The following is an 18,846-nucleotide window of genomic DNA, read 5'->3' as shown; positions in this document are numbered from 1 at the left end:
TAATAATGAAAAATTATTTATCGATTAAAAAACAATTAAGTAATTTATATGATTTAATAATAAAGAGAAAAATGTTATTTTCTTATACAATAGAAGGTGCGTTCCGAGTTACGCATGAAGTGCACGATGTATCGTTTTATTCTTCTTTATTAATTGGTAAACAACAAAGACAAATGATGCATCATGCGCTTCATGCGTAACTCGGAACGCACCCATAGTTGTTAGTCTATATAGTTAAAATTATATTCGCGAAGGTTATGTTCCGCAAATCTCTTATCTTTTTCTCTATATTTTATTTCAAGAAATCTATCAGATTCGAATCGTTCGACTTGTCTGTCAAATTAATCAATTGAAATGAAAATGTACTTTGTAACTTTCTTATAAAAAGAGAAGAAAATCGCTGCTCGATTCCGAGAGAAGTATCGGCGTTGAGGCGTTTGAAGACGATACGAAAGCGGAAAATCGACTCTCGAGTACCGACTTGGCACGTTGCCAATCTCGTCGAGAAACGGAGACACTACCGTGGGTGGTCCTCTTAATTAACTTGTTTCGCCGCGCACTTGAATGCGTGCGGAAGACTACGTGACGACGTTCAGTAAATCTGTGCGCATTAGTCCTCTTACGCATTGCATTAAATACGCCGCCGGATCTGTCGTTTAATTCCCATTTCCTCACTTCAAATTGACTGCATACTGACAATGAGTAAAGAGCTTTTTGTCATCAGAGAGTATATCTAAAAAAGGGGTATCAATTTGCTGCAGTGGCCATTTCATTCGTGTGCCTTCGAATCATTATTTTAAGATTAGTATTTACAGTTTATATAATTTTGTTTAAATACAAATTTAAAAATTTTCAAAATTTGTTTGAATTTTGTGATAACTTTGTGTATATGTGTATGTATGTATTGCTGATAGAAAAGGAAACTACGATTTTAATTACTAAATATTTTACAATGGAGAGATATTGCTTCGGAAATTTATCTATTTAAAATCATCCCAAACCATTCAATGGTGGGTAGAGCTATAGATATTCAATCTTTCGTTTTTCCATCCAGCTGTTGTTTAATAGAAGAAAACGATAAAATAGATATTAATTATTTCAACAGAATCAAAGTTGATATGCTATGTAAACTGTATATTTAGAATAATCATATTTTGCAACTTTTAATGTACTATAACAATTTGATAAATTCTTTTTTATTGTGCATACACATTTTCATATATTTATTCTTCATATGAATATAAAAGATCTAGCAAAAAATCGTACACAAGATTTATCGGATAAATCAGACCTATTCGACAGACTTTGTTATCAAAATTTATGTTGTACTTAAGACACATTTTTTCATCAGCTATTATACACTACAGATAAATAATATTTCCGAGATGTTTCATAATCTAATCTAATCTAATCTCTGATTGCGGTTGGTTTATTTTTTTAGATCATCGTTCAGGAGTCATGGTCTTCTGTTTGACGAGTACAGAACAAATTTTGTAGCTTGAACTGAGAACGCTGTGCTGTTTGGATTTGTGCGAAGATTACTGGTCTTGGAAATTTCTTCGAGGAGAAAAGGAAAAAAAGAGAGAGAAGTCTTTGAAGAAGAGACGCATAAGAACCCAAAGAAATAAAAGGCGGAGATAAACGTAAGTCCTTTTATGTTTAGCGTTGTTATTACTCTTTCATGGACAATTTGATTGTATATCTGAGAGTTGTATGAAATACAATTGAAAGAGCATATTACAGAGCGTGCGTGATACCGTAATATTTTCCAATAACAAAATTAATTACTTTTTTGTTCCTTCAGTTTCGAGTAATAATTTGATATAAGCGTTTCTTGATTTAAGCACATCTCATGTTTTTTTCTTCGAGATGATCTTGTCGTAAAAAAGGAAAATTTTGGGTACAGATTATTTTGTACGCGAAAAGAAGAAAAAATAATTTTTGACGAATAAATACGGAATATATTAATATTCGCGTAGCTTGCCGTCCAATTGTCCATTTATTGTAGGGTATTTAAATTTCAAAATTATTATCACCTGTTATTCAATTGGTTCGTGGGATGAGCGTGTTTTCGCTTTAAGTAAGCTCCAAGAGATTTCTCGGAGTTATCCCGGTGAGTCCGCTGTTCGTTCCACCATAATGGACTACTTCCACAAGATTGCACCCGCGGGATTTATACGGGGTGGCACGCGGTACATTCCGGTATTTACCAGCTCCCTTAGTTCCTCGTAGAAGTGTCGCTGAGCCAAATGGAGAGCTCTCCGTTGATCTAAAAATAGTTTTCGCGCAAAAAGAAAAGTACCTCATATACTCTCTGTGAGAAAGGACGAAGGAAGATCTTCATCAGACCGCGAGTTATAGTTACTGATTAGGAAGATATACGAGAAACGTGATGAAGTGACAACACAATCGTCATGATTTGAGAAATTTAATTAATTTAATCAAATTAATTTATTTAACCAAACTCCGCGTAGATTCATCACTGTAGTTGAAATACAACGTGATATCTAATATTAGTACAATAATATTAAATAATTATGTTGAATGACGAATAATAATTTATGTAAATAGTTTGATAAGTGACTGTTTTTTACTTTTTTTTAATTAAAATTCCATTTATTTCTCAACATAGTCACCTTTTAAAAAGTTACTGACTTATTAAACTGTCTACATATTATAATAGATAAACATTTATTCGTGTATATAAGAAAATAATATTTAGTTAATTACGTTTTATTTTAATTGTTTCAAAAAGTTGCTTTGATTTATTTAAGATTTATTAGCGAATAAACTGTTGGAAATACAATATTTAATAAATTTGAGTCATATTTTGAAAGTCATATTTTTGAAAATTTATATTTTTAACGCTAGGCGTGACGTTGACAAAATAGCTTTTAAGAATATATTGCGATATGACTTTTAGTTAATTGTATTGTCCTTAAAAGCAGTAAAGTGACCCCAGACAAGTGAACACTCATACCTTAATCGTTGTTCTTTATCTTGAAGAATTTTGCGACTTAATGTGACATACTAGACATCGTAAAATGTTTTTATTATTACTTTGCGATAAAGTTAGTAAATATTCGTAATTTCCTTCGTTTTTCGCAATTTGTTAAAATTATTGTCATTTCGAAAATAATACGATGTTATCGTCAATGCGGAAAGAGACTAGAAAAAAACTAAACTTTAGTAGGTATATTTCATTCATACATATATACTTTTGATAGAATTTGACTTCTTTACTTTCTCGCTGACACATCAATTAATGAGACATTCTGTTCTTAGATATTGCACTAAATTGCGTACATTATAATAACTGCCGAGTTTATCATTATCGCTGGAATATATGTAGTATACTTTGTTTACTGACGAATGAAAATTGACTATAATTGACTGTATAATGTAAATTAGTTGCATCACGACAAGTGTACGGCGCGTGGGTAATATATTACATAAATAATTATTAGAGATCAATAATTTCTTGTTGCATGAGACGGCGTGATTAAGTTTTTTTTCTTAGTTTTTATCATGACGACTCAAAGTCTGCATACCTACTTGCTGTTTCAAGGTGTCACCATATTTTGCTTCTGCATAGTTGATAAGTAATGCATTTTAAATCGCTCAAGCTGCAATATTTACAATTTCTTATTAGGATTTTCTATGTGGAGGTGAGCGGGCGAGGGAATATTTGTTGCCTTATGATTGGGGTAAAATTGCGGATTTGTGAAATATTCGAGTCATGAATATGTTTATGTATCGTTCGCGCCTCATCTCTTTTCAAAAATACGGTATCTTAGATTCGAAAAGACATTCTTATTTTTCTTATCCTTTAATATTAGGATAATATTTTGTAAATTATACCTAATATTATGTGAATGTGAAGTTTTCGGAAAATCTTATATAAATTTCTAGCATTTAAATTATGTTGGAGTTGCTTTTTATTGGAAAAATATTTTTTTTATCTTTTATAATTGAAACAATCAAATAGTTTATTGGAGAACCAGAGATTGTGGCAACAAGGTGTGCTCGTAATAAGTAAAAATCACAGACGCGACATTTTTCCAATGTTAAAGAAAAACAGCTTTATGACACTTAACGCGTTTGAAATGTTCTGCTTTCAATTATGATTGTCCATTGAAATAAAGCGAGATCGTTCCAATCGGCGATGTAAAAAGCCTGCGGGGCTTTTTCTCTGTTAATTGATACCTAGCTACTGTCAAGTAAATTAAATCCTCATTAACACGTTCGAAAGGGAGACTTCAGGGATATCCTTTACTGACAATCTACCGATTCATTACTGGTGTCCTTTTGTTACATTCGTGGCAACGTTCGCAATGTTCCTACTTTGGTTACGTTATCTTCTATTCTTTATTATAGATTTCTCTGTCAGAAATTCAATCACCTTCTGCAATTTATACTCCTATTATCAGACAATGCAGACAGATAATATCCTCTTAATGTTATAGAGAAGAGAAAGCTTTTACGTTACGGCTGTTCTTGTCTTTCAATTTAAATTTTGTTTTTATTTTTTAATTTCTGGTTTAGTTATATAGGACTGGCTATAAACTAGAACTAGTTAATTATTTAATTTAATTAAATATTTAAATTAAAAATGTAAATGATTTTTAATATTTTATATTAGGAACTTAAGCAAAATGTTAATATTTAAATATTATAACATTAAATCAATTTCTTTTAAGAAATATTTAGGAAAATATATACGGAATCTATGTTGCATTTTTAATACTTAAACTTACAATTAGTACTCAAGCTTAACATCAAATGTTACTAAAGAAAGTTCACTGGATATTATAGCAGAATATTAAATATTCTGATAAAAAATTTGATTAAACAGTTTCAATTAAAGTTAGGAACTTAAATTTTTACTGAAAAAAATTGTTAAAATGAAATAATTTATCTCTCTCTCTCTCTCTCTCTCTCTCTCTCTCTCTTTAATAAGATGGATTTTCCTAAATTTTCTTTTTAGATAAAAAAGCTCACTCTATATACGGTAATTGAATGCTAAGAGAGCGACAGGAGGAAAACTTCCTCCATCTTGAACTTTTCTCTTTGCTTGCATGGTTTGCTTTGTCTCAGTACATATATCCGTGCACATACATTCACTCATGTAAAAATGCATGTAAAACGACGCAAGTCATTTTTAAAGAGCTTATGTTGTGAGACAGTTTCCTCTCTGTGGTTTCATCCATTTAAGTTTCGCGGTTTTATTTTAAATTATATAAAGCTTCGTAATATACATGTATAATATGCATATATATAATATATATTATAAGATATCAATATATCAACTGTATGTGTACGTGTGTGTGTGCGTGTGTGCGTGTGCTGTAGCGTATCGGTTTTATCCGATTGATGTAACTAAATTGGACAATTGCAATCTCCTGGAAACTTATGAGATTTTATATACGCTGCTGTTACTCTTCTATCGCCAATTGTTTTCTAGAATCGAATAGAACAAGAAGTAGGCAAAATTGATCGCTCGTGAGAGTTTTATATCGTGGAAGTAAGAAAATCATTTTTATCTTCGATATAAACGTAAAGTTTACTAAGAATAAATAATTTCGCTGCGTCCCCTTGACTAATTTACTAATGAGCTTAGAATAAAATATATTTTCTGAAAGATTCATATATGCCACTTTGAAGTATCGTACTTCAATCACATATTCTGGAGATTAATTGGAGCTGTAAATTTCAACCTGAAAATATCGAGGTCATAGTTTAAGATAGGCATAAACGATCAAAAATGAAGTTGACGTACTTATGCTTGTTAATATATAAATTAATATTTAATTCTATTAATTCCATATTCATCTATCAGTCATTTATTATTAATTTTTACAACTTGAGTAATTAATTATTCTGCTGAAAAAAATATTTTTCAATTTTAAATTTGAAGAACAAAGTTTATCTTCATTTTGCGCGGAAGAGGTAGTTTATTATTCCGCTCCGGATGCGCGTATCACGAAACAAAAAAATATTTGCCGTATGTTATATTACAGGATATGTTAAACATTACATGGAACGGTATTTTGTCTAAACGTACGTTGGACACTCGGTGTGGTCAGCGTTGTTTACATTGCTTTGTTATCCGTGCGGCGTGACTCAAGGAGAGGTACACAATGGCGCGAGGCATTGCGTAGGTCGCATTACCCTTCGGAACACGAGCGTGACAAATGTTATTGGGATACATCAAGCGCGATCTGTCGCTATGATTATTGCAATGAACGATTAATTATCAGCACGCGATTGATAAGCTTGCGCGATCGACAAAGTAAAACTCATAGGATGACAGATTGATTATCGAAGCTGATATTTCGCGCGGTCTAATCATTTAAGACGAAAGAGGGGAGCGAGGGACGGGAATTGTAAAATATTATTTCATCACGATGGATGATTACTTCGGTAACGTTGCTTGAATTTACACAACGCGCGTCTTGAACTTTTTAATTTGTGTATAATAATTCGTTCCTCTCCTTTTTTGAACGGGAAGCGCGGAGCACAGCATACGAATCGTCGGATGAAATAACTAAAACTAAAGTATGGAAATATAGTTTTAATAACAGTATTTCGTGTATATTTTTCGCACGATGTCGTATATTCTATGCAGTTGCATGTCACGTTTAACATTGGGAGTGCCGTGCAAAGTGCCTCGCGATCGTATTTAACTGCGTTTTCACGAGTAAGTGTTGCGTAAAGCGACTGAGTGCAACGGAGTAACATCGTATATACGCATCATACAGGTAAATGTCCTAGAGAATATAAAATTTTGTGTCTTGTTCTTCGTAGAATTGTAAAAATAACTTGCAATATCATAGCAACAATAATTTCAAGTACAAAATTCGATATCATTGCAAACCGTACGTTTTCCTAGAATTAAAGAGATTAGATCTGTAATATTTGTAAAGTTCCGATTATCAGATCTAAAATTCTATCATCATGCAACGCTTTAATCAGATTTGATCTTAATTTTATTCGAAATAGATGATTGCTAGTTATGATCTTGCTTGTTATAAACTATGTTGAGATTCGTTTTTTTTAAATAACAGTAAATGCAAAAAATGTTTATACTTTTTGCATTTACTGTTATTTAAAAAGAGATATCTTAAAAAAAACTTTATTTAAAAAAATTAACATTAACTAGTAATTTATAGTAAAAAAAATAAAATAAATGATATATTTCTCAAAATTATTTTAACTGAAAAAATGTGAAATAATTACAATATATGTTATCTTAAAAATAAGCGAAAATGAAAAGTTTTATTATCTATTGGTACAAAAAGTATTCGTACAGTAGAGAAATTTAATTTCTAAGATCACGCGAATCTCTTATTTGTTTAGGAATTTATTTGTTTACAATATTCTCATTGTATAAAATTGTTAATTAATTACAGATAAAGCTTTTTATAAAAATTTTATAAAAAATTGTCGCTATTATTATTGATTCTGTTTTACATCGTATTTAAATTTTTTGAAAATTCATTTAATTTAGAGGCCACGTGCGTATGTAATTGTTTCACGCGCGTACGGCAATGCAGTAAGTGTTTACGCTAAATGCGACGTTAAGCAATCGTCAAGGCAATTCGTGCTGTGTGTTGATGCGTACATGCAAATGAGAAACGCATACTACGTCGTTCATAGGCAAATAAGTGTGTGATTAAGGCAGTGTGGGAAATACATCAGGAGTCTTCACTCGTTTCATTCGCGTCGGTAGTGCGAATAATCGTTGAATACCGTTTCTAACCGATACGATATAATTTCGTCGGTCATGCTCGCGCGTGTTTAATGTTTGCGATTCGTATGGGATTCGAGTCGTGTAAATTTTGTACGAAAAGATTTTAATTAAATTGAATTTGAAATGGTCAAGTCACTTCAATTGAAAGGCCATCATATAGATTGGATTAAAAATCGGCTGTTTTAGCGTAACGCTGATTTAAAAAATATTGTTTCGAAAAAGTATACACACTGTTTTAATAGATTTTGTTTAATTAAACGTACTATTTTTATGCGTTCTATGAGACTCTTTAGATAACAAAATATCAATCATTAAATTAAAGATAAATCCTTATGTTCTTCAATATTAAATTTAATCGTTTACTGCCTATTATGCTCGATGCTTTATTACGCAGTTATGCAAGCTATGAATTCAAGAAACAAAGGTTGTGCTGATTTTTCTCGCGTTTTCTCTTTCACAAACTCAATTACCTCTCTGCTAATAATCCCGACCAGCAGGTGGAAGCAAATATAAAGCGTTGTTTCTTCATTTTGCCGACAATATCGTCTAGTTTAATGAAAATGACTTCCTCTCTCATGAACTTTATATTGAACGACTAAATATAAAAAATGGAATATTTAAAAAAATTTGTTTACCTATAACAAATGCATATTGTTAAATATCAACAATAAAAGAAGAAGCAATAAAATAATATTACTAATTGAAAAAATTTATAATTGTAATTAAGAGAGGACTAAAATAAATTCTGAGATTCTTAATTTTTTGCTATTTTTTCCCGCTAGTTGCGTAGTTTAGAACAACTTCATGTTTTTGTTGGCAACGTAATTGTGTGTGGTATAAAATCAACTTTTAATTATCGTGATTTGTTTCTACCGTAAAGTCGACATTCGAAAGTATCGAAGAAACTTAAGTTTAATTTTTTTGAGTTACGTGTCACATTAGAGATTAATACATTCGCGATTTATGTTCTCGGAATTGTGGACCCAGTTCGCCGGCGATTTTTCTTTATTTTCTCGAGACAAGAACGTGACAACGTCGACTTACGGTTCATCACGTGGTTCGATGTTGGTGGCTCGCGTCTTTTAACAGCATTCGTCGTCGTCGTCGACCAATGAGTAATGTCCGGCATAGCGAGCTTTCCGCTAAGGATCTAAGGAGGATTTGTAAGCGCGACCGCGACGGGACCACCGACGACGATCCTTTTGCTCGAAGTCTGATCGTGCATGCGTTTATCTAATTGCCGCGATTATCGTCCGTACAAGGAATTCATTAAGCCGATGCTGTTGGCGATATTCTGTCTGTGTGTGGCGGATGTTATATGAATTCGCTCTATCGAGTTTAAATGATTTCCACGATAGTCAGAGAAGGCTTGGTATTGAAAACCAATATCAATGGAAATTTGTGATTTTATCAAATTTTATCACAGAAATTTACCATCAAACTGCATCAATTTAAAAATTTTTATACACTTTAGCGATTTATTTATTAAGAAACATATACAAAAAATAATAGCTCAAAATATTAAAAAATATTTAAAAAACTATATATATATATATATAATATATATTAACTCGAATATTTTAGTACTTTTTTGAAGGATCTTCAATTTTAAAAATATAATTTGGTAGCTTTTATGTAAAAGGCGTATTGTGGCGGAAAAATTGAAGTCACGGACAGTGGCTAGTATAAAGGGCGGGTTTTAAAGAGACTGCGTCAAACCGTATGCAGACAGTAGCCTACTTGATATTCTATCGAGTGCAGGCGGTGTCTTCGCGCGACTGCAAATCGTGGCATTAACGCCCGATCGCTCATTGTTCGTTGACGATGGTGCAGCCTAATATGATCGATTTGTCGCTGGGTCCGCAGAGCGATCGTGAGCCAAATGCGAGCCGACCGGAACGACGTCGCGGACAAATTTAGGATCGCGTCGCAGATTTATAGAATGGAATCGATTTTGCGCCTTCCGTAGATTCACTCGATCTCCGCTGTCATGTCCGGAATACAATATTCAACGAATCTGCGTATTTGACCCATGCGTTTTCAATAAAAAAATTAGAGGGTCAAACCGAATGGCGAATATGCATGAACGATAAAAAATTATTTTTTTTCCCACGCACGTATACATTATTTATAAAAAGATAACCGAATCTTTTTTTCTGAATGCAGGTGCGAAATTTGGTAAAGTTACTCTACAGCAATGCACTTTATACCAATAAATGCAATAACATCACTTTGATGCACTGAAACCAAATATCTTTAAAATCCTTGTTTTATATTTCTACACTGAGAAAAAATGTACTAAATTTTAATAAATATTTATTTGAATAGTGCCGACTAAACATTTACTTGCAGCAAGTAAATATGTACTTAATAAAACGAAATGACAGTAAAATCAAATAAATGGTTCTTATACCAAATAAATATATCTTTGTATTTAGTAAATATTTAGTTGGCACTATATTCAAACAAATGATTTATTTAAAATTTAATATTTCTTTTAGCGCAGTTCTAACGAAAAAAATATTTCGATATTTTGTATACAGAGAATTGCATGTTCTGTTTTTATATGTTTGTTAATTGAACACGAACGGATTCAATATATTGCAGTGAAAATCCAAAGAGAAATAAACGGATACATTTCGCGAATGAATGAAATGGGGACAGAATGAGGATATTAGATGGCTTTCTCACGGGAGTGAGATATCCTCACCTCATGTTGGCTTAGCAAATGGTTCGGACATTCCGAAACGAGGTATTAGGTGTTCGTAAAGTCTCTCTTGAGTCTCATAATTGCGCTGCACTGTAAGTACAGGCTATCTGACAATGCGATCCTACAAAATCTTTGCTTGCTAGATTCTCCGGTCTTTCTTTGGGATCTTGGTAGTTCACTCACGTTTTCGCGGAGTCCGCGGAGGGATTTTCATACTGGATAGTGGATGCGCCGAGAGCATTGCAAAACTTGTCGATGCTAGAGTTTCCTGAGCTTCTAATATATTAGCATTTAATGCGTGAATTTGGTGTACAGAATGTCAGTGAAGAGAAGTTTGTTAGACTTTGGAAATGTATTTGAACTAAGTAAATAGAATCATACATGATTACAGTTTGCTATGCTTCTAGTTGACATCAGTAATTAACCGAAATTATAAAAAATAAAAGCACTAAGTAGATATTTTCAGCGATGAACGTAAAAAAAGTAGCCAGTAGATATAGATGTTAATAAATTTTATAAGCAAAAGATAATTCATTATTAATTTTAGCGAATGTGTTGTTTAAATATTATTTTAAAGACGTGTAGAATCACCTGTTGTTCTTTTCAAAGATGACTCGCTGTGTTTTCAAACCAAATGTAATTTAGATCTCGAGTGTGATACTAGATTGTTTGTTTTGCTCCAACTTGATCTTGTAAATTGCGAGACTTATGAATGCTCGAAGCACGGCAATCTGCCAAGTGGCTTTAATTATGAGATTTGTAGGAATTTGCGAGTACCAACGTTGTAAATTTCTTACTTGGCTTGGAATAGATAGATCGTAGCATCACGCTTAATCTTCACAGTAATTAGAGGCCTCTCTCTGATGCTCTGCTCGGGAATCTGGAGATGGTAACAGTTTGTCCGTAGATTTACACTAACATGTTTTAGCTGCATCGTGCTTCGAAGTCTCATCGAGAAACTGTGATCCATATTTGTCAAACATTTCTCTCTTGTTAAAGACACTCACGAATGATTATCTCCGTATTAAATGGTGTATGTTAATTGTTGATAACTTATCTTAAATTTATCTAATCGGACATTGTATTTCACGATGTACCTTAATTTTTTTGTCTGCACATGTTAATTCATTGTTTATTTGTTCTACTATTGTGATTTAAAAGAAAACAATTTTTTTAATTTTCGCTTTGTATTCGCTCGCGGCAATTTCTTTTATTACTATTATTATTTGAAATTTTTCAATTGCTTCTACGTTACGTGAATCACGACGGTGAGTAAGCAACAATCACACACGCGACAGTCGGGGAGGCTGTAAACGGTAATAGGTGTAAAACACGTTGGCCAAATGAAATTGTACATCGGCGTCAGGAGTTGTTTGCGAGGTGAATTGATCGCGTGACATACGGTAACTCGCGGTAACCGTAACTATCACGCTCGTCGCTATTTCCGATGTCCTGCGCGAGCGAGCGATTATGAAAGTCGGCATTTAATTATAATCGAATCATCTTCGGATTGGACCGGTGGGCGATGCATCAGATGCATGCGTACACAGCACGATATAGATGAATAATTGTTTTCTATTGTGCGTCCATATATATGCTACCGATTTAATAGAACGTTTGTGTCCATTAAATGTGTGGTCCTTGTTGGACATATGACTCATATACGATAGATTATTATTAATGTTAAATATTACCGCGATTGCCGCAGCATTTTAAGTTCAATATATTTTTAATTATCTTTCTCATCGAGATATTGAAAGAAAGCTAATTATTGAAGAGACTGAGAAGCGGCTCATAGTATCAGGTAGCTTCTCGCTCTAATGAAGTAAATTGCAATATATTCACAAAACGTTAGCATTTAACGAGGTATCCATGGAAATAACCCGTAAACCGTAAAGCTCCTTTGAAGCAAAAGCCAGTTATTTTTATACCGTTTTTACATGATGAGCAACAAAGGATTTTTAATTTGGGGATTAAAAAATTAGTCCCTGGAGTTATCGCGATACTGTAAATTGAATTTACTTCTTATATTCAGTTTCCCATCATCTTCATCCATTAGTCGATCAAGCTTCGGAGAGAGATTGCGGGGGCTCAAGTGGATAATACTCCAGAGGGAAAAACCGGAAGCGATGGTGGGAGCATCCATTCGATGCGCCGTTAATACGGCCGTTTATATATGGCAGAGAGCCGGGTACATTGAATCGTTACCCGGGGAATCGTCGCGAGAGGATGCAATTCCCTCGCGACTGGCTGCGCGTTCGGTGTCGTTAATACCGAACTAATCTAACTTCGCGCCGTTAGGGCGATAAACAATGTTACCTCGGAGCTGCACTATCGTAGGCAATGCAGCCAGCCCAGCCGGCCGTTCGATCAGCCACAAGCTGGATCGTATGTGACAAGGTGTGGGTGGCCGAATTTATTGGTCACTTGAGATAATTGGCACGTATCATCCGCCAGTCTCGATTGCGGATTTGAACACGGACTGATCACGCAATCGGTGTGTATCGCGAGTAAATATCCGCGTCTCCGTTTATCCGTGGAAGTAATTAGAAATTAGAAACTCGAGAGCGAAGCACAACCACCTTCGGCGATGGTAAACCATTACAGTAATCCAGCATTTCCTATTTCTGCCTAATGGTAGAAATAGGATATATTCAGTATACATATATTTGGTAGATTCTGGTAAATATGTTAATCCCATGCAAGCATTGCGCATGTAATAGTGCAGTAACATCGTCTTCATCGCCTTTGAAGTGTATTACATCTAAATAGCACATTTAGCAGTTATCATTATACTATTCTACGAGATAGATAGAATTTTGAATTACGGTTCATTATTAATTACGTGGAATGGTAGTTATTAACAAGAGAAAATTAATTCAAACGCGCTCTCTCTCTTCTCCGAATTCAAAATATTTTTGTAAGGAAATTAAAAATTTCCAGTTAAAGAACGTAATTTTTTCCTGCATATATGTATATCATACACATTTTGTCAGATACCTAATAGAGTTTGGTAATAGGATTGAAGTGCTTTTTATTTTCTTCATTGAGATCTTTTTAATTTGGTTTTAAATTTCTGCCACATTTAATCGGTTTAATTACCGAGAACATCCGATTGCAACTTCTCTTCTGGCGTTTTCCTGTCAAAAAGTAGAGACCAGTTTTCGTTTTAGCTCTCTCAGCACTTGCAAAACTTTTTAATGGTTAATTACGACAGCATTCCGGTTGAATAAGTGTAACGAGGAGCTAGACGGTAGCCAAACTTAGTTTTGTTTTGTGGTAATAGTCGATGCATCCTCGACTGTGGTAACCTGATTGCATAAAGAGTAGGTCTTTACTTGGCTGAACGAAGACTCTTGTTGAGAGGAAGCTTTCGGTCGTGGTCGATTCTAACTTACAGCATTATTCGATATCAAAACAGCTTCGCGTAGGAAGATAACACGAGAATGTTTCTTGCAAATAATACTTTTAGCCGCGAATAATTTGTATCTTCAGGAAGAAAGAGATTTAAAGATCGAATAGCAATTTTAAATTGTAATTTAAAACAAATTTTATAGGCAGGAGATCAGAAATTATTAACACAAATGTTTTAAATATTATTTTCTCTTAGCAGAAAAGTATTTTATTTTTATTGTATACGCGATTATTTAAAAGATTCCGAATTTTTTTTTATATTGAGATCGAAAGCTGTGAATATGAATATATTAAATAGTAAATGTGATTCATATTATTTTCTTTTTGTATAATTTAGCACTTTTTAAATTGTAAACCTTCAATTATACATGTTTAGTTTGCTTTAACTCAAAAGAAAAGAATTGGGTGAAATGCATTCATAAAACATCGATGATTATAACACATTATTTATATGTTGTACATGCACAATAATTTACAATATTAATGTAAAATATATAATTTTAATATAAAATAGAATATAATTTTAATATAGTTCTCTTTTATAAATTTTTCTTATAATCCCTGATTGGCCTGAATTCAAACTAATATTCCAACTGCGCATTACAATAAAATACGTGATAAAATACTGCATATGATTTACTTTCTACTTTTTTCATCATTTTGCAATGAATTGTTATATTAATTTTATGGTATGGCTAAACAAGAGAAATCGGTGGTATAGTATTTTGGAACCACTCAATCGCACTGAAACAGCATGGAAACAGCGTTTGTGCGGTAAAACGTGACGTGTTTATCTATTCGTAATTGTGCGTGTTAATACATTCACGTCGTTTGATATTTGCAGGAAACGTCAAATGATGAACCATTGATTTTACCATATCGAACATATTACTAAACCGCTTTGACACTTTGACGTACTTTTAGCATCAGAGAATCAAAACGATCTGATTGCTAACGAGTATTTCCGTATTGCGCACATGGTTTTATAAATAGTCTTTTTTACCGCGATTTCTATTTTATTTCATCACACACATATCGCACGTTTATACTTTACAAACAACATAAAAGCCGATCGTGTATAATCCACAGGTAATGTGAAAATTTAATAGTGCATCAGGAATGTAATTGCCTCGTGGGTATACTTCATTTCGAACATTAATTTTTTCTGTCCGTTGAGATTGCGAGTACTATATCGGATGCTTTATTATCATTTAAGATCCTAAAGCCGTCTGTATTATCGACTAAATCATATAATTTTTGTATAACAAATACTTTTTCTCTTTTACAGATTTGAAAATCCTTTTCCAGGATTAAAGTATACTCATTAATATGTGTTTGTGAGGTGGAGTTTATGCCGAGAACGACCAAAAATTTCGAAATTGACATATTTTTTATCTTTTCTTAGTATAACATGGCGTCTCAAGTTGTCAAGTCGTAACAACATTTGCTTGATACGAAAGTTTTGCAACCTGCACTTACGAAATAGTAATCCATAAACACATAGTTTGCACGAACAAATAACGTCGAGTTCTTAGAATTAGATTTAGACGCTTTATCGCGACGAATTTGTTGTACGAAAATTGACACGAACATGCGACTGTGTGTATCATAGGTTGCGTGAGATATTGATGTGGTAATATATATAGACATGTCGATGCGCTGGAAAAACAGCGACCTCTGGTGATTTCGTCGGAGTTCGAGCTTCGCTTTAAGATCCCCTTACCTAAATAGTATCTGACGAATTAAACTTCAAGGGTTTTCAGACAGAAAATTAAAATCGTTTATAATTTTAAATTTTTTGTTAATTTCAATTTCACATTAACATTATTTTATATTATTGTTTATGGTATACTGTTTTAAATTATAATTACAATATATTCTCTCTTGGAGCATAATTTGTAACATATTGATATATATTAATACAATTTATATAACACATTTCATTACAATACATTACTGTCACTTAGGGAGAGAAGATGAAAATTGGGTATCACGTCTGAGGATTAATATTGACGCTTCGATACGCATCGGTATTACCTCGAACGTAACGTTCGAGGTGTGCAATGTATTCGTGTTGCCATTTGAGGTGTACCAGAGGCATGGCTTGAAATTGACCGTGGGGTTTATGCGCGTAATGAAATTCTGATGGGACTCTACGCGACGCAGCCAATCGACATTTTGCGGTCTGCTCGACCGCTCGGCCGGAAATTCGCTGTCCGCCATCTTCGAGCTGAACGTGTCCAAGTGTCAAGCTTGGCACACATTCAGAGGCAGTTTTATTAACCCTTTCTTATCGCGTAGCTGCAGATTGAACGCATCGAAATGGAGAGAGCTGTCAAAATGTCGATGGACCAGTAAAAGAATAATTAAAGAGAGATAGTTGATATACATCAGTTATATTAATTTTATATACACATAAATTTCCTATATTTATAAAATATTTTATATTTTATTTTGTTGCAATATATCGCAATTTATTAATTGATATCAAATCAACACTTTACGAAAGAAATTTCTCCCGTCAGGGGGAATTTTGAAATTAAGAATAATCTAATATATTTTTCATGTGTTTTTAATTTTGAGTTAATTATTATTCAAATACATTATGGATACTGCACAAAAAAGTTTCCGAAATTGTACCACAACTTAAACATTTAATTATTCATGAATTTATCTTTTGTGAGAGATTGATTATCATGGTAATTCCATATAATCTCGTTTTAAAGCGACTGACGTAAATCAACTAAGCACCGTAATTACCTGCCATAAATCACACATTAGGTAATAAGTATCGGCAATATTTTTTTTTGGCTAATGCATTTCGTATTCAGGTAATTATTAATATAATCTCCGAATTAAGCATGATTCATCCTTATCGTTTACTATGGACACAGGCCAATGCTTAATCAATATCAATCAGGTGATTCATCAAACGAGAGAAAATCAGGATTTTGATGGATGTGCATGTCGTGGTATTGTACTTAGAAAGTTTCTTTCCAAGTTATAGTGAACCAAGTCGGTTTTGACTTTGATGCCCGTGTAAATGGTTTCTTTTTCGCTAACCTAAATTATCTGATCATGACTGGCCACATATCAACTTGAATTTTATCAGTCAACAATGCTTGTTGTTCTGTAGTTAAAATAAATATTATAGGCTTATCGCATTGTATACACAGCTCTTCTAATTATCACAGTTTATCACATTATTACTACATTATCTAATAATAACTGTTCAATATTTAATACATTATATCCTATGATTTTGACTACATAATATTACTATAATTATATCAGTTTTATATTTATAATGTATAATTTTTTATGACTATTTATGCATTTTAAATTTAACATAACTTTGTTAAATGGATATTGAATGCAAATATTTCTGATAATTTTTATCGTAACAAAATTCCGTAACATGCAACGTTAAATTTGCGATATTTTAAAGACTAAATTTTTGCGATAGAAATATTCTTGTGACAAATTTTTTCAACATTTATACGTTAGAAATTAACTTTTTTTCACTTGCATTTAATATTCTCCATTTGAAAATAAATTACACTTCTGATTACTTCTATATAAAAGTACCTACTGATTGACACACAAAACATATTGCAATGTCGCGAAGGCAAGCAGTGGCAAGATTGCATATTTTAATATAAAATTTCGAAATACACATTTTTCAATGGAAAATATAAATTTATTAAAAATATATTTTTTAATAAAATCAAAGCTATTTCGAATTGATGGCAAATATCACTTCACTTTTGATTCCGATTCGAAACGGCCATTTAATTCCACTGAACAGTGCACTTAAATAAATAAAGATACTCGAATTTGTTTAGAATCAGACAAAGCACTGAAAATAATGCACCATACAAAGTGACTGATGACGGCTTTTGTTGTGCGACACGAATTTGACATTGCGCCGTATATGGAATGCTATGTAAAGGATCGTCAGAAAATGTCTGCAGTCAATATTCGCGTAGCATCATGAAGTACCCATCACCGTCGCAGTGTATCGACTGTTCGACGTTGAAGTGTATGACAGTCGATAAACCGACGAGCCGCTTCCTCGCCAATTGTTCGCGTCGGAGGACACGAAATTAGTTTCGCCGGACAGAACGTCCGCAGAATGCATAGCGCGAAGCCGTTCTTTTTTCCCCTCGAAGTCATTTTATTTGTCAAAAATATTTTATTGTCTATTTCGTTTGCTCACAGTCGCTCGCTTTTAAAACTGAAATTCAACACGCAAACTGGCGCCCTTTGTACCCTAATCGAATCGAGCGCTGGTGGCCCCTGTGCTATATGTTTTCGAACGCGTCGGGTTTTGCATTCATCTACGCGCGAAATTTGGGTTTCTATATCGAATCCCGAGGCTGTTACCGGCCTTCGAGCAATTTCCGCCAATGCGACCTTGTACGATCCTTGGCTGGTCAGTGGTCGTGAATGGAAATAACATAGAAATTGATTCCACGTGGACGACGATGACAAGCATTGGATTTTTCCTCGGGAGTTTTTGTTGATATCTGATTGCGTGATGCCTGTATGTTACAAAATCATTAGGACGTATATTTTTGTATTATTGGTCAATTCGCAGCTTACGATGTTGAAGTTGTTACAAATTTAATGACGTTTCCCTTCGCTCAGCTTTCGGTTTGGCGCTTTCACGACGTGCGTCACTATACGCTTACATAATTTATTCTCTATTCGGTTGTGCTCTGCGGATAAGCATGACTTAACAGGATTCCCATTTGCGTTTGAAATTACTTTTTTACAACAGCACTTATTTAGCTACGTAATATACGCAACACAAGATGGTTATTGAATTTTTATACAGAATTCCATTTTAGTCGAAGTTATTTCATTAATTTTTTATGTACGGAGTAGGACTCCCGGGAAAAAATGTTTTATATATTGTATAATTATATAAAATTATATAAAAATATATATAATTTTATATAATTGT

At 33.3% G+C, this 18,846-nt stretch overlaps 1 long non-coding RNA gene across 1 annotated transcript in view; it reads left to right on the top strand.

The window, feature by feature from the left end:
- Positions 1-18,846, top strand: part of LOC108729156 (uncharacterized) — a 108,543-nt gene that overhangs the window by 38,928 nt on the left and 50,769 nt on the right. The window contains exon 2 of the long non-coding RNA XR_001936920.1: positions 1,442-1,643. This is a non-coding gene — a long non-coding RNA (uncharacterized lncRNA). The remainder of the gene's footprint in view (positions 1-1,441; positions 1,644-18,846) is intronic.

The sequence above is a fragment of the Mycetomoellerius zeteki genome, unplaced genomic scaffold, assembly GCF_001594055.1.
Source record: "Mycetomoellerius zeteki isolate Tzet28-1 unplaced genomic scaffold, Tzet1.0 scaffold701, whole genome shotgun sequence".
Lineage (NCBI taxonomy): Eukaryota > Metazoa > Arthropoda > Insecta > Hymenoptera > Formicidae > Mycetomoellerius > Mycetomoellerius zeteki.
The sequence above is the reverse complement of the archived record's forward strand: the minus strand, read 5'-3'. Positions and strand labels throughout refer to the sequence as shown.